The sequence below is a fragment of the Pteronotus mesoamericanus genome, unplaced genomic scaffold, assembly GCF_021234165.1.
Source record: "Pteronotus mesoamericanus isolate MK-2021 breed Mesoamerican mustached bat unplaced genomic scaffold, CSHL_Meso_final contig_25, whole genome shotgun sequence".
NCBI lineage: Eukaryota > Metazoa > Chordata > Mammalia > Chiroptera > Mormoopidae > Pteronotus > Pteronotus mesoamericanus.
This window is the reverse complement of record NW_026555105.1, coordinates 36,524,775-36,552,014: the sequence shown is the minus strand read 5'-3', so window position 1 is coordinate 36,552,014 and position 27,240 is coordinate 36,524,775. Positions and strand designations below refer to the sequence as shown.

General features: G+C 41.5%; 1 protein-coding gene across 4 annotated transcripts in view; it reads right to left on the bottom strand.

Annotated features, from left to right (window-relative positions):
- Positions 1–27,240, bottom strand: part of BANF2 (BANF family member 2) — a 56,623-nt gene that overhangs the window by 10,065 nt on the left and 19,318 nt on the right. Inside the window, exon 2 of one of the 4 annotated variants that reach the window (XM_054574094.1) lies at positions 1,439–1,531. The exons of the other annotated variants lie outside the window; for them this stretch is intronic. The gene's annotated coding sequence lies outside the window, so the exon portion shown is untranslated. The remainder of the gene's footprint in view (positions 1–1,438; positions 1,532–27,240) is intronic. 4 annotated transcript variants of the gene reach the window in all.

Here is a 27,240-nt window from a genome sequence, read left to right as displayed (position 1 = left end):
TGAGGCCCCAAGGACCACAGCTGCCTCTAATGGCCTTGGGTCCCCACCAGAGTCCCGGCCCGTGGCCCCAATGGCTAGTACAGAGCCTTACACATGGTAAGCACTTGATGACATAAATGACCTATGCATCCATGCATTCAAATGCCTCTTTCACAGCACTAGTCCCCTTGCCTGTCTCACACTTCCAATTCTCCAGACCTTTCTGTAAAGTCCAGCTCCCTCTGTAAGTCTTCCTGCCCCCAGATGTTTTGAGACACTTCAGAGGAAACTAAACTGTCAAGAAGTACTGGTTCTGAAGGCACTGATTTTAGGAGCCAGGTGGCACCTAGGGAAGGTGGTCTCAATGTGTTGGCTGATTCTAGGAAAGAAAACATAAAGCAAGAGAAGTTGTCCAGGGTCCCTTCTGTGCATCTCAAATACACAAATGTGTGTGAACTGCAAATATATTATTATATAGAGAGCACTGACCTCTCTCTCTAGCAGCTAAAGATCCCTCTGTGAAAATATGTTAACAGGTGAACTCTGCAGCACCCATCACCTTGTGGACAGTGAATCAGGATTGGTGGCCCCGCTTGGGGGATGGAGGAGTAGGCAGGTAAGAGATCAGGATTTCTGAGTAGGATGAAGAGCCTGAGCATGCTGGCAGGGCTCCCCAACTCTGCTGAGGGAAAATTCCATTCACTATCCACGTTGGCCATCTGTTAAGTTAAACATCTTTGCCTATTACAAGAATAAATGGAAACTACAACATCGTTATCAGTGTAACAGCAGCATTAAAGACAGGTAATGATTAGCAACACCTTGTGTATGTTTGCTTTTCTCACACACCTGATCTCATTTTGTTCCTTGAAACACTCTGGAGAATGACTTTACCCTCCAAAGAACCGTCTGAATAAAGGGTCTTTGCATTTGTTAGGATGCCTTTGTCTGAGATGGTGGTTCTCAACTAGGGGCAAATTATAGCCCGCCCCTGCCCCCAATACCATTTCGCAGTGTGTCTGGGGACACTTTTGGTCGTCACAGCTGAGGGAGGGGAAGTGTGATTGGCATCTAATGCACAGAGGTCAGGGATGTTAATGAATATCCTATAATGCACCCCACAGCCCCCTACCTCTGAAGAATTATTCTGTCCCTGTATCCATAGAGTTAAGTCTGATAAACCCTTGGCTACAAGTAACAGAAACTCTTGTTAAAACAGTTAAACAATAAATACATTTCTAATCTCACATAAGAAGAAATTTGCTGGTGAGGTGGATGGAGGATTTTGTCAGTCAGTGGCTCTGTGTTATCAAGAACCACCCTAGCTGCCCCCATGACCCCAAGATGCCTACATGGAGCCTTTCAAAGGAAGGAGAGGCCATTTCTTCTCGGTGTTCCCAGAACATCTTCAGCAGAACTTCCCTTAGTTTTATGGGCTAGAACCAGGCAACACACTCACCTATAAACCAGTTACTGGCCAGGGGAGTGGGACCCCACAGGATGTGATGAAGTCAGCCTCCTGAGCATGGGGTCACTCAGAGAATGTAAGATTCTGTAAAAATTAGGAACAGAGGAGGTTGTTGCTGGGTAGGCAAATAACCTAATGACCATGTCTACTATGTCTTCTAACCCTCCTCTATTATTCTCAAAGTTTAATGTGTGAACAGACCACATAGAGGTTCTGTTAAAAAATGTAGGTTTTTGATACAGCAGGTCTGGGATGGGGCCTGAGACGCTGCTTTTCCAACAAGCTCCAAATAAGATGCCAGCCCACAGATCACACTTTGACTAGTAAGGTATTACGTGATGCCACTTTTTAAAAAATTCTCACCTGAAGATATGTTTATTGATTTGAGAGAGAGAGGAAGGGAGAGAGAGAGACAGAAACATCAGTATGAGAGAGAAACATTGATCGGTTGGCTCCTGTATATGCCTGACTGGGGAAGGAACTCATAACCTATGCCCCAATGCTCCAATCAACTGAGCACCCACCCAAGGCTTATGCCACTTATTCTTTTTATGTTATTTTATATTTAAAATAAGCAGTCTCTCATTTGTGGAGAATACATTCCCATTTGTGGGGAATACATTCTAAGACCTCCAGTGGATGCCTGAAAGTGCGGATAGTACTGAACCCTACAACATACTACAGTGATTTTCAATGGGTGTGCTGCAAAAAAATTTAAAACATGCAATACCTGACTAGTCAGGGGCACTGACCCATTTTTCCTTAGGTTTTCAAATTAAAAAGTGACAACATACAGAGCATGTATTCTGGAAGTGTACACTTAAAACCTGTATGATCTTGTTGACCAATGTCACCCCAATAAATTTAATAAAAAGAAAAAAATGACAACAGCCCATACCACAATAACTGTAGGGTGTGAATGAATTAAAACGATGCCTATTTTTTGTCAGATCGGCAAAAAATATACTCTTGGTGTACCACAGAATTTTAGTAATTAGTATATGTGTGCCATGAGACGAAAAGGTCGAAAATCACTAATGTGCTATGTTTTTCCTACACACACATATCTTTTCACTTAAAGGAAGCACTTTACCACATCTTTTTGGAATATCTGCATTGCCAGCATCACCTGCACTTTGGGGCCATTATTAAGTAATATAAGGATTATTTGAACACAAGTACTCTAATACCTACCAACAGTTAATCTGATAACCAAGAGGACTACTAAATAACTCAGAGGCAGGAGCATAATATGAGGTCTGTCCAGAAACTATCCAACCATGTAATATGAAAAATAGAAACATTTATTGAAGAAGATACAAAATACAAGAAACATTGTATATAGGACAATGACGCCTCAGTCCCCTTTAAAGTAGACACCTTGGAACCTCACACAGTTCTCCCAGCAAAACATTTGGCAAAATCTTCTGTTGAAATCACCATCAGCTGCCCTGTCATGTTTTCCTGAATCTCCTTGACAGTCTGAAATCTCTTCCCTTTCAAAGCTGATTTTAGTTTTGGGAAAAGCCAGAGGTCACAGGGCGCCAAATCTGGGGTATAAGGGGGCTGAGTTACCTGGGTGATTTGATGTCTTACCAAAAAACTCTGCATGAGACAATGCATGAGAGGGCACATTGTTGTAATACAGCTGCCAATCACCAGTTGCCCGTACCTGTGGCCTTCTGAATCATCCGAATAGTTTCCGTGGAGGAATATTCAAGCTTAATGCAACATCTGATACAGATTCATTGCTCTTCTTGCTCAGTCATTTCAAATGTGACAGACACACAGTACATATGTTCACTGAATGCTGTCTACCACCTACACTGACTAGTACAGTGAAGTCATCATTGTTCACATATGCACATTCTAGTCCACTCTCCTTGGCTGCCAGGCTACGTCAATATCAAGCAAACCCTCTCATTAAATTAACAATGGCTGGACTTTTTCCAGATAGACCTCGTACAGTGTGGAGACAGTGGACAAAGGGATGGTTCATGTCCCATGTGGGATGGAGCAGGGTATCATGAGATTTCATCATGCTACTCATAAGTTATGAATTGTTTATTTCTGGAATTTTCCATTTAATATTTTTGGACTGTGGTTGACTATAGATAACAAATAGGAAAGCAAAACTGCAGATATGAGCAGAGTACCATACACATAGCACAAAATTTACGATCTTAGCCATTTTTTAAAATTTACATATATATATTTTATTGACTATGCAATTACAGCTGTCCCATTTTATCTCCCCTTTATTCCCCCCTGTACCCCCAACCAGTATTACCCTTCTCCCAACTTAGTTGATGTACATGGGTTGTACATATAAGTTCTTTGGCTTCTCCATTTCCTATACTATTCTTAACCTCTCCCTGTATAATTTGTACCTACTATTTATGCTTCTTATTCCCTGTACATTTTCCCCCATTCTCCCCCTCCCCTCTGATCTCCATTTCTGCAATTTTGTTCCTGTTCTAGTTCTTTGCTTAGTTTTTTTTTTTTTTTTTAGGTTCAGTTGCTAACAGTTGTGAATTTGTTTTCATTTTTCTCTTCATAGTTTTTTATTTTCTTTATCTTAGATAAGTCCTTTTAACAATTCATATAATAAGGACTTGGTGATGATAAACTCCTTTAACTTGACTTATCTGGGAAGCACTTTATCTGCCCTTCCATTCTAAATGATAGCTTTGCTGGATAGAGTAATCTTGGATGTAGGTCCTTGTCTTTCATGACTTTGCATACTTTTTCCAGTCCTTCTTGCCTGCAAGGTTTCTTTGGAGAAATAAGCTGGTGGTCTTATGGGAATTCCTTTGTAGGTAACTGTCTCCTTTTCTCTTGTTGTTTTTAAGATTCTCTCCTTATCTTTAATCTTGGGTAATGTAATTATAATGTGCCCTGGTGTATGCTTCCTTGGGTCCAACTTCTTTGGGACTCGCTGAGCTTCTTGGACTTCCAGGAAGTCTATTTCCTTTGCCAGATTGGAGAAGTTCTCCTTCATTATTTTTTCAAATAAGTTTTTAATTTCTTGCTCTTCCTCCTCTCCTTCTGGAACCCCTACAATTTGGATGTTGGAACATTTAAAGTTGTCCTGGAGGTTCTTAAACCTCTCCTCATTTTTTTTTTGAATTCTTATTTCTTCATTCTGTTCTGGTTGAATGTTTATTTCTTCCTTCTGCTCCAAATTGTTGATTTGCATCCCAGTTTCCTTCCCTCCACTGTTCGTCCCCTGTATGTTTTTCTTTATTTCACTTGGCATAGCCTTCACTTTTTCCTCCATTTTGCAATCATACTCCACCATTTTTGTGAGCATCCTGATTACCAGTGATTTGAATTGTGCCTCTGATAGTCTGGCTATCTTTTCATCGCTTAGTTCTATTTTTGGAGCTTTGATCTGTTCCTTCATTCAGGCCATATTTCTTTGTCTCAGTGTGCCTGTTATATTGAAAGGGGTGGAGCCTGAAGTATTTGCCAGGGCAGTAACCCAGGCCACTGAGTTGTGATGCTGTCTGCGAGGGAGGGATCCAAGAGGGCACAATGCTGCTTGCTCAGCTCTTTTCAGGCTTTCAGTCACTTTCCCAGACACCCCCAAGCAAATTGGGCCCTTCTGGTACTGATTCCCAGGTCGGTGGGTCTGTGTACATTCTAGGACCCTGTGGGTCTTTCCAACAAACTTTCCTGTGAGACTGGGAGTTTTTCCTGCTGCCGCAACCACCACGGGTTTTTACCTCCAGAAATTTTTAGGCTTTCTTTTCCTGCACTGGAACCCTGGATGGCGCAGTCTGTCTTGCTCCTCAGCTGTTCCGCTTGGTTTATTCACATGCAAATGTGGGACTGACTGCCTGGTCTGCCAGCCACCACCTCGCCCCCCCAGTCCTCCAGCTTTTGCCTTGCTGCGTGTGTCCTCTCCACCCCAGCTGCCCCTCTCCCCCCCTCCTACTGGTCTGGGTGAATGTTTCTTCTTTAACTCTTTGGTTGTCGGACTTCCATACATTTTGATTTTCTGACAGTTCTGGCTATTTTTTGTTTTTAAATTTGTTGCTGTCCTTCTTTTGGTTGTTTGAGGAGGCAAAGTGTATCTACCTATGCCTCCATCTTGGTCGAACCATCTTAACCATTTTTAAGTATACAATTTAGAAGTGTTAAGCATATTTACATTGGGCAACTAATCTCCAGAACTCTTTTCATCTTGCAAAAACAAACCTCTGTCCCCATTAAACAACTTTCCATTCACACCTTCCCCCAGCTTGTAGCAACCACCAATCTACTTTCTGTCTCAATGAATTTGACTACTTTAGGTACCTCATATTTATCCTTTTCTGACTGACTTATTTCTCTCAGCATAATGTCCTCATGGGTCAACCATGTTGTATCATGTGTTAGAATTTTCTTTCTCAGAAATCAAGATGGCGGAAGAGCGAATGGAAGTCACACTGACTTCCTCCCAGGACCATCTGGAAATACAACTAAATTGTGTAGAAATCACCTGGAAAAAACAACTGAACAATAGCGAGAGAGGAGCCTTATAACCTAAGACAGATATAAGAATGAGCTTTAGCACAATTTAACTGGTCAGGAATGTGGTAGAGCACTGAGAAGGCACCCATGGGCAGCAGCACCAGAAGGATATTGAAACGGCCAGCTGGATCCCCTGAGATGAACGAGGTCTAAACCATAAGCAGGGATCTCCAGCCTACAGCACCAGAGTCCAAAAAGGACCCAGATAACAGCCAGCTGTGAAAAGTGGCAGGGTTGCTCGGTGCCAGAGACAGGTGGCTGGAGACACAAAGAGCTGTTTAGGGCCAATGCATAAATTTGTATTTGCATGCACTTACTCTGGTCTCTGGCAAAGGGGGTGGAGTGAGCTTGAGATGGCTGAGGAGAGACTGAGGAAGGAGGCTTTGGGGAGAGAACTAGGAGAGTGGCTGGTGGAACCCCAGTGTTGACTCATCTCCCATGTGGCATCAGTTTTCTTGCTCAGGCAGACCACTCCCCTGAGCAGCAACAACGTCAGAGGATACAATAGGCCTGCCCCCAGGAAGGACTCTGCCCTGGCCCACTAGCACTAAAGCCTGACTGCTGAGTATACAGTGGCAGCCACAGATAGTAGATACCTGGCTAAAGGGGGTGCAGAGTGGTCTAGAAACACTCCTCTGAGTGGCAGCAGCAGTGTGTGAGGACCCAATAAACCTGCCCTCCAGAAGGACTCTGCTCCACCCTGTGGTGCCTAAGCCTGACTGCTGAGTGCAGAGTGACTAGATTAACAATTGAAGGAGACAACCACAGACAGTAGATTCCTGCAAGTCCTCAACCGACTGCCTAAGGTCACACAGGGTCAACATCTGACATCATCAGAGGCAAATCCAGAAAAAAACAACAGCGGTCTCCTACCATAGAAGTTGTACCACAAAGCAGGAAATCAAGACAGATCAATTTAAGAAGCAGAAGCACAAAAGAAGAGTCTCACAAATAATGGGAAGGCAAAGAAACACCCCCCAGTCAAAGGGAAAGGAGGAATCCCCAGAAAGAGAACTAAATGAAATACAGGCAAGTAAACTATCAGACATTGAGATCCAAACAACAGTTCTAAGGAAGCTCAATGAGCTCAGTGAGCTCAGAGAGAATTACAAGAAACTACAGGGAAACTATGAGGAACTTACTGCAAACTGTATCAGCATGAAAAAGGACATAGTAATCTATCAATAAGAGACAAGAGGAAATGAAGAAGACAATTTCTGGATTGAAGAACACAGTAGAAGGAATCAAAAGCAGGCTAGATGAAGGAGACGATTGAATCAGTGAGCTGGAGGACAAGGTAGTAAAAAGCTCCTGGAAAGAACAAGAAAATGAAAAAAGACTAAAAAAGAATGAGGAGGCATTTAGGGAAATTCAGGACAACCTGAAACGTACTCATATCTGTATAATAGGGATAGCAGAAGGAGAAGAGGAGGAGCAAAGGATAGCGAACTTGTTTGAAAAAGTAATGATGAAAAACTTCCCCAGTTGGAGGAGAGAAAAAGTCACACAAGTCCAGGAAGCACAGAGGGTCCCATTCAGGAGGAACTCAGTGAGGCCCACTCCAAGACATATCATCATTAAAATGGGAATTATCAAAGACAAACAGAGAATACTAAGGGCAGCAAGGGAGAAACAGGTAATAACATACAAGGGAGCCCTGATATGGCTAGCAGCTGACTTCTCAACAGAAACACTACAAGCCAGAAGGGAATGACAAGAAATATTCCAAGTCATGAAAAGCAAAGGCCTGCAACCAAGGCTGCTCTACCCAGCCAGGCTCTCAATGAAAATGAAAGGCAAAATAAGGAGTTTCCCAGACAAAAGAAGGCTAAAAGAATACACCTCCACCAAACCAGCATTGCAAGACATGCTAAAGGGACTGTTTTAAGAAGATGAAGAAAAAGAGTCTATGAATAACCACTTCCTTTCACAGTCATCAATACTGGATATTACCAATATTTTAAATACTCATTAATCTGATTGTGACAATGATGTGTTATTTTAATTGTTACTTTATTACTTATTGAAACTAATTTTTTGTTTTTGTATATTTCTTGCCTATTTCTATTGTTTTTTAAAAAGGTTTAAATGACAAAGAAAAGAAAATAGTAGTAATTAATGAAATAAACAACACTAAAAATTAATAAAACTAAAACTATTTCTTACAAAGTTCAATATGATAAACTTCTGATAAGACCAACCAGTTACAATAGAAAAAAAGCTGTAAATAAACAAATGCATACTAAAATAAGGTAACTATAAATTGAGACCCTTAAAGTCACAAAAGAATGTTATAAATGACCATATGCTAATTAATATGAAAGGGCAGACAAAATTGGATACATTTCTAAAAAAATATAAAATGTCATAATTGGCACAAGAAAAAATTTTAAAAATTGAATAGACCAGTAATCTCTACAGACATAATTTTTAAGAATTCTTTTCCTACCTTCAAAGAGCCATGTCTAATTAATTTAAAAAGGGAGTTCTATTAAACTTTTAGGAAACAGGAATTTTCTATTTTATTTAAGTTATTATGAAAACAGGAAATCTGCCTGATTTACCTCAATAAACATAGTATAAAATATATTCCCAAACTAACTCTTCATTCCAAATTAAGAAGAGAAAACGTAAGCTTATTTTACTTGTGAGCTTAGGTATAAGAATTCTAAAAGAAATATTAAGTGGCTAAGTCCAACAGTACATTAAAAATAATTCTAAGGATTCAAGGTTTAACTTGAGAATATCTACCAAGATATTTGGCAAATAAGGAAATCACATGATTATTTTAATAGATATAGAGGATTATTTAATAAAACTCAGCAGATATTATAGGTTCCTTCTTAAAAAAATTCTCAAAAGCAGGAATAGTACAAAATGTTCTTAACATGACAATGGTAATCTATCCAAAAAATTAGAGCAAACAATGTAAGTAATAGGGAAATTTTAGAAATATTGTCATTAAAGTCAAGGATAAGATAAGGATGCTTGCTATTATTTACTATAAAACAGAGAAACAAAAGAAGTTCTCACAAATACAATGAGACAAGGAAAAGTAATAATAGGTATTTGCAGATGTCTAGATAGTAACTCCACATAAGACTCCAAATAAAATCAATAGGTGTTATAATTAATATTAGAGTTCAATAATTTTGTCAGATATAAGATCAATTTTCAAAAACATACTTTTATATCAGCAGTAAGCAACTGGAAAATAGGCAACAAAATTTATAAAATATCTAGGAAATTTTAAATGTTTTATTCATAGTAAAAGTAACTTTAAACTCTTTTGAAGGATATAAAAGAAATCTAGAAGTAAAGAAAAAGATATACCATATGCATGAATGAGGTGACTTAGCAGTCACATCAGTTTGTTCTCTTTGAATTAATTTAATTTTTTTCAAACTCTGGTTCATCTACATAATGGAATACTATGCAGCACAAAGAAAGAAGATGGAATTCCTATTCTTTGCAACAGCATGGATTGAACTGGAGAGCATTATGCTAAGTGAAATGGAGTCAGCTGGTGAAAGACAAATACCATATGATCTCACTTACAAGAGGAATCTAGTGAACAAAATAAACTAATGAGCAAAATAGAACCAGAGACATGGAAACAGGGAGCAGACTGACAGCTGCCAGAGGAAAGGAGGCGGAGGGGAATGGTGGAAAGAAGGGGAGAGGGGTAATCTAAGAACATGTATGAATGACCCAGGGACAAGGACAATGGGGTGGGGATGGACTGTGGGAGTGGAGCATGGGGCCGGATGAAGCAGGGCAAAGGTGGAAAAATCAGAACAACTGTAATAAGACTAAACAAAAATAAAAAATAAAAATTAAAGAATGTTCTTTCTTTCTAAGGAAGCTCATCTTGTATGTATATGCCACATCTTGTTTATCCATTCATCAGTCAGTGGACACTTGGGTTGTTTCCACCTTTTGGTTATTGTGAATAAGGCTATGAGCATGGGTGTAAAAATATCCATTCAAGATCCTGTTTTCAATTCTTTGGGGTATATACTCAGAATGGGGATTATTGGATCATAAGGTAATGAATTCTATGTTTAATCTTTTGAGGAACCTCCACAATGTTTTCCATAGTGGCTGCACCAATGTTACCTATTCTTAAACTTGACAGCACATTAGACTCAGATTAGAAGATTTAGAAATTACTGATGCTTGGGGTCCCTCCTCCACGGTTTAACTTAATTAGCTTAATATGTGGTTCTGACTTAGTTTGAGAATCACTTCTTCCTTGTCATTTGCTTCTTTCTCATAAACCTGTGAACAAGTTTTCTAGGATGATGGGACTCCAACTAAGTGGGATTTTATGGTGGGCATATGCTCTCCATGTCACAGGAAGTATCTATCGCTCACCCTCACCCCCAATTGCCAGGGACATCTTATCCTTATTAACATCAATAGGAAAGTTTAACTGTGACCCCTGATGGCTTTGAAGTCAGAGAACTTTAGAGTCAGCAGACCTCAATACCAGTCTATCCACGCCTTTTCTTTTTAATTTAAAGAAAATGGATCTTTACTTCAAAGGAAATTTTACCTGGAGTCCCTTCATATAAACTAGATCAAAGCACAATTACTCTTTCGACTTGGGAATGAGGTGAGGGCATCAGAGAGGTTCCTCACCCCCCAAAACATGGAGCCATCCCCACAGTTCCCCTTGTGATCCCCCCAAACCCTCTTTGATCTAGCTTAAACCCCTCATTTTACCCATAAGAAAACAGAGGCCCAAGAATTTAGAATTTCATAGGTGGGCTTCTGGGTGGGCTATTATGGGCAGGTTAAGCACACGGCCACCATGTGACAAAGCTACTGCAAATGCCTTCAATAGTCCTGTAACAGATGCTTGTGTTACAGGGTCTTCTCTCTCAATTACTTTATTTTGACCACAAAGTACTGTTGGAGGAGGACACACTGGCAGGAAATGATCTCTGGTCATTTAGATGGTTAGAGAAGTCACCTGTTTAAATAAGGAATAAAAGAGTCAATGGAATTTAATCATGGTTCCTAAAGAAATGACCTCATAGTTACAAATATTTGATTTTGTTGAAAGATCATTTTAAAAATCTATACAGTAGGTCTTTATGTGGAGGCATCAAAAATAAACACTATTAGATAAATGAAGTGGAAGTGAGGGGACTGCTTTAATGCCACAAAAATGGATATTTGGGTCTTGAAATATAATGTTCTCTGGGGCTATTATATACAAATTCTTAAAAAAATGATGTCTCTCAACAGCAACCATTAGCTGGAACTGAAGTCATTATTCTCTGAAAACCTTACAAGATGACTCAAAAAGTGACTACAATGATGAAGGCACTGTAGTGGATGATACATGACTATATGAGAATAGTATTGTTTTCTTGAAATGTAAATGGAAAAGTATAATATTTCTAAACATATTGTTTTATATGTGTGATTTTACATGTGTGTAATTAAATTATGAAATCAAATGATATAAGTTGACAATATAAATCCCTAAAAGTTTATATATTAAAATAGCCAAACATTTGTGGGAGAGTCTTCTTGTTGAGAAAATGGAGGATTATTATATTTTCATGCTTGCTTTATATTTCAGCTTATGTAGGATTGCCTCAGGAAAGTGAGATGTTAATAGTCAAACTTTATGTTTTGCCCTCAACTTTTACTGAGGATGGGTAACAAAGAGTGGGTGGAGGGGGGACCTGTATATGTGTTAACCTTATTGAGAATACTGCTGCCCACGTTTTGCTCTACAAAATGTCCCAAGTGATAAATCTTCTGGAATATAATGCAAAGAAAAAAGTACACCTTCAAAAATTGGTATATTTCTAGATTTATAATAAAAAGAATTTGTAAACATATTTCTTTTTTTTACTTAGCCTGCTAGGAATATTTGAGGTAAATATGATGACCATATTGAGAAACTAGCATGGATTAAAAACTACCTCCCTTCATAGTTCTCATATTTGCTTCTTCTATTCAATGCTTCCATTTTCTCTATCTTTACTTTAAAACTTAAATTCATGTGCTCAAAGTACTCAACCCTTTATTAAAAACTGCTTTATTATATGCTCAAAGCTTCAAACATATGTAGAATATTAAAAGTACCTAAACTAAGCAGATTCATAAGAAAAATTCAGGATCCGACTCTATGTCCTCAAAAAACTGTGTCTTCATAGCACCAAATGAAGGCAAGAGAATGAGAGTGAGAATGACCTCAGGATTGTCCCTACAGAGGCCCTTGGACTCTAGTGAGAGGATGGTGGGATGATGGACTTGGACCAGGAAGGAGAGAAGAAACTACACATTTCTCACCCATTAGGATCCAATGGAATGTCGTCTGTCAAACACCACTCCTGACTCTCAGTACCTCTTCGCCACTCCTCAAAGCATTATCTTTCCCCTTCAAATGAACAGGTCTGGCCCCTCTCCAGTCACCCATAGAGAAAGGATAAAAAGAAGGTGGTAATGTTTCTATGACATTGAGGTCTGACTCTGAGGAGCCCTTTTTTCCTTTAAGCTATGTAAGTGACTGAGGAGACCCTGTAAGGTTGCCTCCCTTTTTGGATGGAAGCTCATGGCTTCATGACATAGAGTACTAGTATGTATAGTCAACTAGTGAATTACTTTTAGGGTACACCATGCTCACCATAGCGTCTTGGGACTGGCATGTCACCACTCCTCACCTTCTCAAGCCACTTCCTGGCATACCTATGAATGGCTTTCTCATAAGGATTGTTCACCTGGTGGGACCTTAGCCTGCTGGGAGCTGTCTTTCCCACTACCAATGGATAGCCTGCCTGAGAAGGAAGCAACAGAGAAAAACAGATCTGAGAGAAGGAAGGCTCCAGCAATGCAGATGGGCAGGAGAAATGTCCAAGTGATGGAGTCAGCAATAATCAGGTGGAAATATCTGTCCTTTCAATTACTGATGTAAGACCTTGAGGGGGATTCCTGAACCAAAGACTCAATTTCCTTATCTGTTAACTGAGGATCATGTCGCCACTGACAGGAGGGCTGTGCCAAGTGAGTTAACTGAATGGTAAATGTGTAGTAAGTATACTGTCTGGAATAGAATCAGCACCCAATAGGAGAGCTGATTCATTGGGGTTACATTTAATCATTATTTCTCAAGCTTATTATTAACCAATTCTCTATGGGTATATGCTCAAGTTGATTTCTGTTTCTTTTAAGCACTATTATCTTCTAAAGTATGTGCTTAATGCATCCTTCATACACTATGGAGAGACCCTTTGGCATCCACCCCTGTAAGAGACGTCTATTGTCTACCCTGCTCAGTACCCATGCTCTCTACTTCTGGGGCAATAACCTGTACTTCCCTGTAGGGTCCAGTTTCCCCCAAATTTCATTTTCTGTCTTCCCATCATCCTGGCTCCAGAGAACAACTGTGTTCAGGCCTGGACAATGAAAACAGAGTATCACTTTGGCCATAACGATTGGTTCAGAAATGGGCACACTACCTAGCCCAGGCTAAGTCTCAGAATTCTGTTAGAATTACTGGTAAAAAGCCCATCTTACTCTGGAAGGATTGCTGAGCTGGTAGGATGTGAGTACAGAACTCCTGGTGACCAACTTTGCTATTACCTGTGCCTGACTGAGACTGCCTGAGAAGGAAGGCACATGTAGGAAAGCAAATGTGAGGGAAGGAAAGAAACAGATTTTCCAATAATCATTTGCAGGCCTGGATTTACCCCCAGACTTTTCAATTATGTTAGGCAATATTTCTCATTCTTGTTTAATTCCGTTTAAGTTGGGACTGTGCTATGTGAAACAAAGAGTCCTAACTAAAACACTCCCAATATTCATTCACTTACTCATTCAAGAAGTGTTTGTAGTGCATCTACTATGTGCCAAGTACTATGCTAGGTACAAAAATATCTTCATTCTGCCCAGAGACCTGGGGCAGGATGAGTCCCATGGCTTAGTCGTCAGGAATGGAAAAATCATTTTTCAATGACTATTAATATCTATCATTCCAAAATAAGAGTAAATTTGTTTTCCTTGCCCTTAGTTCCAAGTCTACAATGGCAAATAATCTTTGGTGGCTGTTTTACACATGACCCTTTAAGGCTAAGTGATATTCCACTGTATGCATATACCACATTCATCCATCAATAAATGGAAAAGTCTACAAGTGATTAATAGTCAAGTAAATTCAATGATTCTCAGACCTTTACTGAGCATCACCTGTATACAAGGCCTTGAGATAAATCTATGAACCTAGAGGACTAAGTATTCTGTAGGTACCTCTTCCAGAGAACACTTAATTGGCTCATTGTGGGGCATAACAAGCAGAAGTGGGAGATAAGGAGGGCATGCCTAGAGGCAAGATGTTACCTCTTAGAGGAACTAGAAAGGAGTGGGGGAGGTCGACTTCATGGATTCTAGATTCCACTTAAAAGGCAATCTGGGTCTGAAGGCCACTGCAAGACTGTTGCTGGGTGTGCTGGGTTAGGGGTAGGAGACCTAAGCCTGACCTTAGCTCTGCCCATGCCCAGCAGTGTGACCTTGGGCAAGTCACTGTTGTTTCACATTTATAAAATCAGAATGCTGGATGTGCTAGAACCCATCATTCTAGTCCCTTCCAACATTTTGTATTTTTGTTAATTTATAGTCTTTAGATGGTACAAAATTCATACAGGTCCACAATCCTTATTCTGTCATTTTTTAATCCAAAAAAGGTTCTGGAAACTAGACGATTTAAAAAAAAAAAAAAACAACTATTTGGCAGCAAAACCTGGCCTGAACTAACATAAGGGTATTTATAGTCTTTATTATCCCACTTAGTGTGAATATTTATACATTTGCCACAGGAATATTAATGGGTTTGTTTACAGGGTGCTGAGCCAGACTCCACTGGGAATGTTCTGTAATATACAGAATATGCACCATATTGCCTTTCTAAAATTCAAAGGAAAAATTTAATTCCCCCAAACATCTGGCTCCAGTGGTTTGAATAAGGTTTTATAGACCTGTGCTAAGGCCAAAGATCACTGTTCCTGCAGCCAAAGCAACTGAAACGATTCCCCAAAGATGTCATTTGTGCCCTAGCTTGTCTACAATCCACCTTTCTCATCCATGATTCTAAGTCTCCCAATCTTCTTCCCTTGGATGTAATTGTCCCCTTTCTCTAAAATCCTACCTATGCTTGGATATCCTTTGTCTGGACAGTGGTTCTAGCTGGGACTGTTCCTGCTTGCATCTTTCCTTCATGAAAATATTTCCTCTTTTGGGGGCCTATTCTCTGCAAAGGATCGGGGGCTTATTTTTTTTTTTAAGTCTCCAGTCTAAGAAGTGGATGCATGTATTGGTTTACCCTCCATGGACAAGGATATATTTTGTAATATACATTTTTTCACTTTTTATTTTTCATTATGGTAAAAAAAATACATAATAAAATTTGCCATCTTAACCAGTTTTAAGTGTGCAGTTCAGTAGTGTTAAAGATATCACATTGTTATGCAACCAATCTTCAGAACTTTTTCATATCCATTGAACAATGACTTCTCCAGCTCCCTTCCCCAGCCCCTGACAACCACCATTCTACTTTCTATCTCTATGAATTTGACTACTTTAGATACCTCATGTAAGTGGAATCATACAGTATTTTTCTTGTTATGACTGACTTATTTCATTTACCATAATGTCCTCAAGGTTCACCCATATTGTATTCTGTGTCATAATTTTCTTTTTAAGGCTGAATAATAGTATACTGTATATATATACACCACATTTTATCATCATTCATCCATTGGTGGACATTTGAGTTGCTTCTACCTTACTGCTATGAACTTGGGTGTACTACAACATATATTTTTAAACCTCTTCATTTATACCTTCCTACTGGTAGAACTTTTGATTTCTCCTTTTTCTGCTATTATAGCCCCAGAGACAAAGTAAAAGCAATGTCACCTTGGGAAGGAGTTACCCCAAAAGGAAGAAAGAGGGAGGGTGTGCCTGCCTCTTCTGCCCATGGATTCTAGAAAGAAGAAGGAAAAATCTTGCCCCATTATCCACAACGGAGAAGATAATGTTTGGGAAGTAAGTAATAGGGGCAAGGGGCTTGACCTTCCCGCTCTGGGACAAAATGTCCCAAAGTGGGCAGACATACTAGATACCAGGGGGCAAGGTCTGGAACATTGGCTGTGCCATGGGAATGCTTCCTTGGGCTTACCAAATGACACAAACAGACCACTTCTGATGTACAATGGCTGGAAAGATAAGCCTGTGCACTGGGCAGAAGATGCTGAGCAGAAGCCTGGAGTCAGAATAAAGAAGTTTCATGAATGGGGACCTTATAACCAGGGCAAATGACTAAGCCATAGACTCTAGCAGTGGGTGCCAAAATATCCTTACAAGACCAGAAGGGCTAGATGTCCCTGCAAACCAGAGCAGCCACACTGCCATAAGGATCTGGTCATCATCCTATAGGCACTACAAGTATTCAAAGCCCCATTCCCCCACTGCCATAAAGATGCATAGGCACTGCTCCCCCTACACACAGCCACAGAATACCTTAGGGAGGGGGGAGGGACAGAGCGTTCACTGAGGCGGCATAGCTCCAAAAAGAGACTTTTTAAAGTGGCCTGGATAACTGACCACTCACACTGAAGGGCCATGGTGTGAAACTGCATAAAGAGCATAGTAGGTGTTACTGATACCATGCCCAGATTCCCTGGACTAGCCGTTGCACCCACTCTAACTGCTAAAAGTGCTCGCTAATACAGTGATGGCTCTCCTGGGAGTACTGGCTTCCACTGGCAATGGAAGCAACCACACCTGGGTACTCCTGGGAGTTAGGAGGCCCAGGCCCTGCCTGAGGGCAGCTGATGACCCCTGACACTTAGGTACAAAATCCCGGTCGGTCTCCTGTCTCTAGGTAGGACTAACTCTGGCATCATCCTACTCCAGAGCTCCTGTAGGATCAGGCAGAAGCTGATTCCAGTGGGCACCAGCCTTGTACAGCTTCTTTCTCTGCCCTCCTACTGCTTTCCTCCCTCTCTCCCTTACTGGGCCACAGGCACCTAAATCCTGGTCTCAGGGGAACCAGCTTAGACAATAATTCTTTGCTGACTTATCAGTGTTTCCCTGTACCCCATGGGTGGTGGTGTCTAAAAATAAGCAAGTGCATTTTCTTTGCACAAATAAATGTAATGCAAGTGAATTTGTGACTGTATCCACTGTATAGTTAGCAATGTCTCAAGGATAAACATGATCCTAATGAGGGATTAACAACCTCCAAGTAAGGCCCCTAGGAATGCAATCTGGGGGCAGGTAGCCCTTCTTTGCACCTCTTTGCCTGCAGGGCTGAGTGAGTGGTGGCTGGACTGGTCTCTAACCCAAGCTTCCCATGGTTGTTCACCTAGACTAGCATGGGCTGGTTTAGGAAATAAAAATGCAAGATGTCCAGCTAAATTTGAATTTCCGATAAACACTAAACTTTTTAGTATATCCAAGTATTTCACAAGACATTCTTACACTAAAAAAGTTATTCGTTATTTATCTGAACTGGGCATCCTGCATTTATTCTGGCAGGCCTCTTCCACACCATCTGACTCAGCAGAAGCCCCGATCTTCCCATATTCCCAACCCCTGGCTGCTGGGTTGGGATTTTGCTCCTGGCTTGGCAAGCTATGTAGGCCGCCCACTCTGATTCTGATGAAAGCCACAGACTCACGAAGCTCAAAGCTAAAGAGGAAACAACATTATAATACATAGCTAAGGAAATCATTGTGGTAGGACAACATGTCACTCAGAAGTCACCTCGGAGACAAACACTAGTTTGGATGTCAGCGTGTCCCTGCTCATCCAGAAAGAACATCTAGTGTCAGCTGAGGTTTACCCTGAGGTTAGGAACAGAATAAGGATTGCACGCCAGTGGGAGAAACAGAACCAAAAGGGATTCATGTTTGTTGAGCACCTACTCTGTGTCTTTTTATGGCCATCACCACACTTAATCCTCAAAATTAACTTGGCAGCACCAGAGTTGTTCCTATTTTGAGAGATGGGAAAATTGAGGCCAGAGGGGCAAATGAAGTCACTTATCTAGTAAAAAACAGTATTGGGATGTAAGCTGAGGTCTGGTTGGCTCCATAGCCCATGCTCTTTCCTCTGCAGGATCACAATCAGAAGAAAAACAACAGCAATTTTCACAGAGTCCATCCCTGCCTGCCCTCATCCCTTCAGGGTTCACAGTCCCACTGCAAGCACTTGGAGAAAGCACCAGCAGGTGAATAAATACAAAGTCCCTGCGTCCCTCAGCTGGAACAACTCTGAGGCTTGCTCTGCATCACCTCCCAGGCATCCTGAGGGATCTAGCTTCAATTGACAATTTCCAGTGGCTGTAACCTGCTAGTGATCACACTTATCAGCAGCCCTCCCTTCCCTGTCTTGCTTCAGCACTTCCCTCCTTGTGTGACCTGGATTCCCTCCCAAATTAACTACAAATGGCCCAACTTATGATGGTTCAACTTACGATTTTTTACTTTATGGTTGTGCAGAAGTGATACACATTCAGTAGAAACCGTAACTGAATTTTGAATTTTGATCTTTTCCCAGCCTAGCAATATGTGGCAGGATATTCTGGTGATGCTGGGCAGCAGCAGTGAGATGCAGCTACACGACCACGAGAGTAAACAACTGATGCTCTACAATGATTTCCTTGTGTTTGATGACTTTGCCCAAAATGTAGGCTAATGTAAGTGTTCTGAGCATGATTAAGGTAGGCTAGGCTAAGCTATGATGTTCAGTAGGTTAGGTCTACTAAATACATTTTTAACTTATGATATTTTCATCCTACTATGTATTTATAGGGACATAACCCCATCAAGGGTTTAGGAACATCTGTACTTGTACTTAAATTAGATTCTCAAAGTTGGTGACCAGGAAATCCAGTCTAAGAGAGCAGTTGATGCTTCTCCAGGCTTCCTAAGGCGCTGGGTGAAGCACTTTTCATGTGTTATCTTAATCTGCCCACTTCATGAGGAGATAAGGTTCTATAATTATCCCCATTTTACAGATAAGATACATTAACTGACCTGGGGCATTGCTATACCTCAAACACAAGTGTACCTCAGACTACATCTGTGTTCTCAAGCACTGTGTCATCAAGGAAGGCTTCCTCTGGATTTCTGGACTCTGAGCAATCATTTTCTCTCTTTCCAGCTCTGGACTGAATTCCTCTACTCAGGTGCAAATACAAACTGGGGCTGCAGCATTGGATGTCAGCTAGCAAGGAGACATCTTATTGTATAGATGGAACTGTGTAACTAGTGTTGTTTTAAGCATTGCATTGATTCCATTCTAAGATATGCAAAATTCATATTCTGTGTGTTGTCTGCTTGTTCTTTGGCAGACAGAGGTCCTAGTCAAAGGTTCAACTTTTCTTTATCCCTTAGGCTCTCACATTTTGTGCACCTGCCCTTCTCTGCTGTTCTCAGCACAGCAGTTCCAGTACCTTCTAAGGACTCCTCCAGTTCTGCATGTCACTGGGTGTGAAGGTATGAATTCCATGCATCTGTGACTCTTTATTCAGAAATGGGCTCTGAGTGCCTTGTCCAATCTTTCCAAATGTAAAGATCTACTTAAGACTCAAAAAAGAAATCATAGCTTTGTTGACTCTCGCTTCAGAAAGGTGTTATCTTTCTGATGTCTCCACTTAAAAGCCAGGTTCTCGAGGCCACAAAGAATTTCTCAAAGACTGTCATTGATTTCATTGATGGCATTTTCTTCTGAGCAGATAATGAAATATTTTGTATCATAAGCAGGACACTTGCAGAGACTATATAAAGGAGTTTCAGTAACTTCTGCAGACTTTTTGGAGTTTTGTAGCCACCAAATGATAAGCCTGCTTATTTGTAAGCACACTGATGGACACAGAGCATAACCACATTCCTTAGGAGGGAAGAGAGTCTGGGCTCCTTGGCCAGGGCAGGGCAGTGTTCTGTTCCTACTAAAGGTCTGTCTCAATGCTGGATTGTTAGGGAAGAGTTTAAGCTGGGAGGGATCTTAGTCTCAGTCACCTTTTGAAATCAGACACCCTTTTGAGTGTCTATTAGAAGTTCAGATTAGAAGTTACAAACATGAAAGCCAGAGAGTTTAAGCAAGTGAAAATAATAAATCAGTGAGGAAAGACAGTGCAAGGGCAATGATAAACAAGAACTGACATTTGGCATTTGTCAGAGAGGTCACAAAATGGTGTGGACAGTGGCAGCCTGGGATCTCACCCCTGCCTAAAGGAGGTAGCCCCCTCTTAGAAATGGTGGGTCTCAGGTGGCCAGATCTTGTGAGTTATTTTAAGACAAGCCCCAAATTTTGACCTTTATGTGCAAGTTCCCAATTTTAAAATATTGAGCAATGATTCAAATATCTGTTACACAATGTAGACTCAACAGAAAAAAAAACACACTGCTGGTTAGCCTCTCGCTGTAGACTTTCCTTCCAGAAAAATGCCCAACTTGCACATATAAAGTTTGACTTCAGGTTTCAGGGGGCTGTGGACAAAGGTCCCAGGTTAGGAACCTCATTGTTAAGTTTCAATTCTTATAAAACCCTCATCTTAGGTTGAGTGGTTCTCATCTTCAACCTTGGACATGGTTTCCTGGGGACACGTTCTGATCTTCTTAAGGATATCTAAAAATAGGTAACCACCATCCTTGTCTCCACTTCCATCTTCCACTCAGTGGCCCGACACTACTCCTAACATCTTCCCTTAAATCCCCACTGGGATTTTCACCTCAAAAGCATCCACTGATGCTCAACATCACTAATCATCAGGAAATTCAAATCAAAACTATAATGAGATACCAACTCACACCTGTTAGAATGGCTATTATCAAAAAGACAAGATATAACAAGTTTGGCAAGAATGTGAAGGTAAGGGAACCCTTGTACACTGTTGGTAGGAATGGGAGATTTGTGCAGCTATTATGGAAAATAGTATGGAGGTTACTCACAAATTAAAAATAGAACTACCATATGATCCAGCAATTCCATTTCTGGATATTTATCCAAAGGAAATGAAAACTCTAACATGAGGAGATGTATCGACTCCCATGTTCACTGCAGTATTATTCATAATAGCTAAGACATGAATGAATGGATAGAGAAAATGTGGCATATATAATATATACAATGAAATAACGAGTCATAAAAAGAAGGAAATCTTGCCATTTGTGACAACATGGATGGACCTTAAAGGCACTATGCTGAGTGAAATATCAGGCAGGGGAAAACAAATAACATATAATCTCACTTATATATGGAATCTAAAAAATTAGTGAAGGTGATCAAAAGGTGCAAACTTCCAGTTGTAAAATAACTAAGTGATGGGAATGTTATATACAGCTTGGTGACTATTGTTAGTAATACTGTATTGTATATTTGAAAGTGGCTAAGAGAGTAAATCTTAAAATTTCTCATAATGAAAAAAATATTTGTAACTATGTGTGATGATAGATATTAAGTAATTTATTGTGGTGACCATTTCACAATATATACAAATATCAAAAAATTGTATTTTATACCTGAAACTAATGTAATGTTATATGTCGATTATATCTCAATTTTCTTTTTTTTTAAGAAAAGCATCCACTGGTGAAGATTTGATTTGCAGAGCATGCCAGCATGTGGTCCCCAGGCTCTTCCTTCTGGGTGGCCTTGAGTGCTGATAACAAATGCCTACCTAAGCCCTGATTGACATTGCCTTTGCTCTGAGAGGTCAGGTACACACACTTTACTATGCTTACAACATCTAGTTTGCTATCTGGCCTTTTTATATAGTCACCTGAAAGTGACCAGAGAGACACATATGCCACCCCTCCTTTTATACAGAGGGAGTCTTAAAAAAGCCCTTTGTGTGTCTCTGTACCACCAGTTGCTCATGAATTCTGATTCTCGAGTGACAGTACAGGGGTAGGAATGAGCAAAGCCAGGGTGTTGGCTGGGCCTGTGTTTGACCTTGGTTTCGCCCTTTACTAGCTGAGAACTTGAATCTGATCTGACCTCTTCACTCCCACGACCACATGAGGAGTCCTTACTATGGATGGGTTAGACATGCTGCTATTTCACAGATATTACCTTTTTTAAAAAAATTTAATTAATTTTTTTCAAATACATTTGTTTCTGCCTTCCCCCCACCAAGATATTATCTTATTTAATACTCATAACAAAGCTGTGAAGCAGGAACTCATTTTAGCTTCATCTAAACAGGTGAAGAAACTGAGGCATAGAGAGTTCAACAATACATAGAAGATTGTGCACTTGGCAAGGATAAGAGCTTGAATCCTTTGTGTTTAGCTAATACTTAGCTGGCACCTGCCAACTAACTGATGTTCACTTTCTCCTCTTTATAAATGTGGGTCATTAGGTGGCTTAAAAGGAGCATATAGGAAGTGCCCAGACTGGAGAGGTCCTCAAAAATAATTTTGTTACAACAATCACCTGGCGTCAGCATGCCACAGCCCTCACGCACAATCTCTGTCATGATTTAAAGGGCATGTGTGTCTGCAGGAACAAGATTTTCCCTCTGGCCCATCCTTCCTGTCACTCTCAGCGCCCTGCCTGCTGCAGATTCTTTCACATTTGGCCGAGTTTCAAGCCTCTTCAACCTCACCAAGGGCATCCTCTTGCAGGTCAGGTGGACATGTGTTCCTAAGTTCAGACCTTCGTGGCTCTCTGTACTTTCAATTGTTCCCTTCAGTTCTGCAGCAGCGAGGGTCACATCCCAGGAAGAGGCCAGCACACTGGGCACCTGTAGACCCTCACAGAGGCCGGGCCACAGAAGCCTAGGAACAACTGTTCAAGGATGTCTGTGAAAAAGAAGAATAAATACCCTCCATAGGGAAGGAAAGAAACCAGCACTGGGGACAAGGTGATATTTCTATGCAGAATCAGATATGTCACCGTTGTAGCAGTTGGGGATAAATCCCATACCATATTAACTAATTGCCCAAGTCACTTTTCATTTTTTTGGCCTAGCTGCTCCATCTATCAAATGAAGGTGTTTGGCGGGGGGCGGGGGGGGGGGGGCGGTGCTGGAGTTAGGTTAATAATTTCCCAAAGTGTGATCAAGAGCACAATAGCTTCTAATCTTCCCCTCACTCTTGGTGATTCACACTGTCTGCCAGCTTATTCAAGGCCCTGACAGAGCCTGCACATAGAGGGAATTATGGGCTTGGCCAAACCCATTGTCTTCTAAGCTTCCTGGACAACATAGCCATTCAAGTAACATCAATTAACATCCCTCAGTCCACACCCAGGACCTATTGAATCAGAATTTGCACTGTAACAAGATTCCAGGTGATACGTGTGCACATCCCAGTTTGGGAAGCACCACTATAGTGTTATGGGTAGTATGCAAAGGTGGCCATCACTACTTCCTCCTGTATGCACCACTGCCCCAGCCATCAGGAAGGGGACAACTTCCATTCCCCTTTTATCTGGGCTCACCCCATGACTTGCTTGGACCAACAGAAGCCAGCTGACTATAAAAAGTCTGACTATCCTGAGACCACATGGAGATGCCATGTGAATTCCAGATGACTGAGAGAGGCCTTCTCAGACTGCCTGCTCCAGCTCAGCTCCGAGCTGAATGCAACTGAGTAAGTGACCCTCATTAACATCACATAGAGCTGAGCCCTGCCCAAATTTCTGGCCCATAGAATCAGGAGAAATGCTTGATCACTGATATTTTAAACACAAAGTTTTGGGACTATTTTGCTACACAGTGAAAGATTATTGAAGCATTGACTGTCTTTCCTACACTTGAAAGGAGGAGGCTGAGAAATGGCCCCCAGGCCATCTGCACTCTGGACACTGGGCTGAGCACTTTCTACCTGCCAGGTGCTGTTCCAAGCACTGCTCCAGGCCTTGGGTAGAGTGGTGATGAGGACAGACAGCACTCCTGCTTTTGCATAGCTGAAGTTATTGTCCAGGGAGACAGCAATAAACATGAAAACACAATGCAATGGGCTGAATGTTTGTGTCCCCCATAAATTCATATGTTAAAATGCTAATACTCAGTGTGATGGTATAGAAGGCGGTAGCTTTGAGAGGTGATTAAGTCATTAGGTAATTAGGGTGCAGCCCTCATGAATGGGATCAGCACACTTATAACATTCTCTTTCCCTTTCTCTCTCTCCCCTTCTCTCTCTGCATCTGTTTCTCTACCATGTGAGGATACAATGAGAAAATGACTGTCTGCAACTTGGAAGTGGATCCTCATCAGAACCTCACAATGCTAGCACCCTTATCTCAGGCTTCCAGCTCCCAGAATTGTGAGAAATAAATTTCTATTGTTTATAAGCAACCCAGTTGGTGGTACTTTATTGTAGAAGCCAGAACTAAAGCACACAATAGTTTCAGAGAGATCAGAAACAATTTTGAGTGGGAATGGAGACAATCTGAGACAATCTTAGACAACACAGGGAAGGTTTCTCCAAGGAGATACACTTGATCTGAGGCCCTGATGTTGAAGAGGGGCAACATGTAAAAAGATCAGAGGAAAAGATTATGCTGGCAGAGGTAACAGCAAGTGCCAAAGCCCTGAGTAGGGACATGCCAAGCATGGTGGCATGGTGAATGCATAGGGAAGGCAGAAAGTTGAGGGTGGGGGATGAGGTTGAGAGAAGTCACAAAAGTCGTCAGGGCTATAGCTGTAACATCCAGTTTATCGGCCATTAGCCTCACAAGGCTATTTTACATTAACATGAAACTTAACATTAAAATTAAGTAAACTTACATTAAAATTAAGTATAATTGAAAATTCAGTTCCTCAGTCCCATTAGCCCCAAGTGCTCAATATCCGCATGTGGCTCGTGGCTATCACATGAGACAGCATAGATGAGAACCTTACTGTCAATGCAGAAAGTTCTATTGGTCAGCACTTGCTATGACACAAATAAGAAGTAAGCCAGGGTTTAAGGTCAAACCACATATTCTGGCCTTGGTACTTCTTTAAATCTCTTGAGGTTCCAGCCTTCCTCAGGATTAAATGAGGCTCTTTCAGCCCCACATTGGGTCCAAATTATCCTCAGTGAGATGCCAAGTTCACAAGCAGCTAAACTAGGGTCTTACCCAGTGGGCATGTTCAAGGCCTCATCCATGGTAACCGGCAGCAAAGAGACTGCTTAACTGACTTCTTTGCAACCTCATTTACACTGCCAATTTGGGGCTCCCTGATGTGAAAAAAGAACAGAGCGTGGCTACTATTTCAGGGCAACATGCAGAAGGGAAATTGCTACAATTAGCCAAAGCTGATTTCGATTAGCATATTTTCTTCCTTGACGCATAACATCTGTTGGTGTAGAAACAGTCATTCCATCTTTCCTGCCAGGGTGAAAGGCATGGGCAGTGAACCAGGCAGGCCCACAGGGAGCCAGGACAAAATCAAGGAGGAGCTAAATAATAGCCCCTGAGGAATGAGCAAGTCATTGGCAGTTTATCTTTACGAAGAATAGATAGAAAAATGCTTCCTTGCACACCCTGGGAGCCAGCAGGGGGAGGTCATTCTTTCCTTGGAGTCAGAGATTTGCATTATTATTTAGTGTTTGTGACATCTTCATAGGTTCTCTAACATCTGGGGCAGTTACCTAACCGTCCTCATCTGAGAAACGCAGACAATGACATCCATCTGATGGGTTGAGGCTGATTACATGAAATAATCTCTGTTAACACAGTTGGCATACAGTTTGTGCTCAGTAAATGCTGGCTGAAACATGATCTTGAAAGTCTTGGGAGATGAAGAGAGATGAGCTAAGGGATGTTTGATTACCATTCATGTTCCAATCAGTTCTAATCCTGGGCCATCACTCCTTCCTTTTTTCATTCAACGAATATTCATTTTCAGAATTGGCTCTGTGGCCTTGGACACCCCCTTTACCAGCCTGGCCTCCTGGTTCCTATCTGGGGCCCAGCAAGTCCATGGAGTTGAACTTCACAGTTCCTTCCAGCTCCACCCCCACTAACAAAGTTCACAGCCATCCTGGGAGGTCTGACTCATTTGGGTTTGAACTTGGAGGATTAGCAAGGCATCAAGACCCAGACTCTACAATCTGAGATTTGGAACGGCCTTTGATGATCTTTTGGTTTATCTCCCAACTGATCACAAGGATCCTGTCCCAGCCCTGCTGATGGAAAGTTTCTGATTTGCCTGGACCCTTTCATAGGGACACTCTTGCTGCCTTGAAAAGAGATCTCTTCTACTTTCAAAGTGCTCTAATGTTGGGGACACTTGTCTCTATGTGGAGTGTATAGATCCTCTTAAAATGTGGCACCAGTCACAGAACACAGTTCTCAGTTTCTGTATCTTCCAGTGAGCACGAAAATACCTATTTCCTCTTCCTGGTGGTAGGAATTAAGAGCAATAACATAGGTAGAGGGTCAGACATATAGTAGCTGCTTAATAAGTGTTTGTTCCCTCCTTCCTTTCCAAAGGAGGACTGGCACATGTGAAGAACCATTGGCCCTTCTAGCTCTGTCCCCTAGACTGTGCTTTTGTTTCAGTGGGGCCTGGGATGGAGTTGGCATGTTCTTGGAAGGCTTGGCAGACTCTCTGTGTGAAGTAGAGGTTTGCATATGCCATCACAATAAGACCAAGGAGGATGGTAGACCCTCAGGGTAGATTTCTCACACCATTCACCTCATTTTCTGCCTTAGACATTCAGATAAAGCCAGGAGCTGCTAAAAATCTTGGGCCCTCTGTAAAACCACTGCTGTGTGTGAGGTGTGCTGTGGCTGTGCAGACCTGTTGGTTTTCACAGACAGCAAATGGCCCATCTGCATGCGTGAAGCCAATGGACAGCTAGGCCGTGGGAGGGCAAAACAGCGGGGGAGGCTGTCTCTGCCTCCTGGTGACCCCTGCCTCAGTCCCTCAGTTGGCTGCTGAGGCCTGTGGCCTTCAGACCACCTTCAACCAACTGCTGGTGGCCCAGCTGGGAAGATCAGCATTTCCTCAGAGAGATGGCTTTCAGCCCCGCTCCCATCACCCAACCTGCTTCCATTTTGCCTGCTCTTCTGGTGTTCTAATCCATCTGCCCACTTTCCAGCATGGTCTCAAATATATTTCACTGTCCCTAAAGTGAAGGAAGGGATTTGATACACTGGGGGGCCATGGAGAGTTGGATTTAAAACATAGAAAAGGAAAAGTGTATGGAGAGGAGGGACCATCATGCACATTTTTGGAGGGAGGTGGTTACAGCCTGCTTTGCACCACCACAAAGCTATGCCTGCTCACACTGCTCTGAGGAGCTTCATTG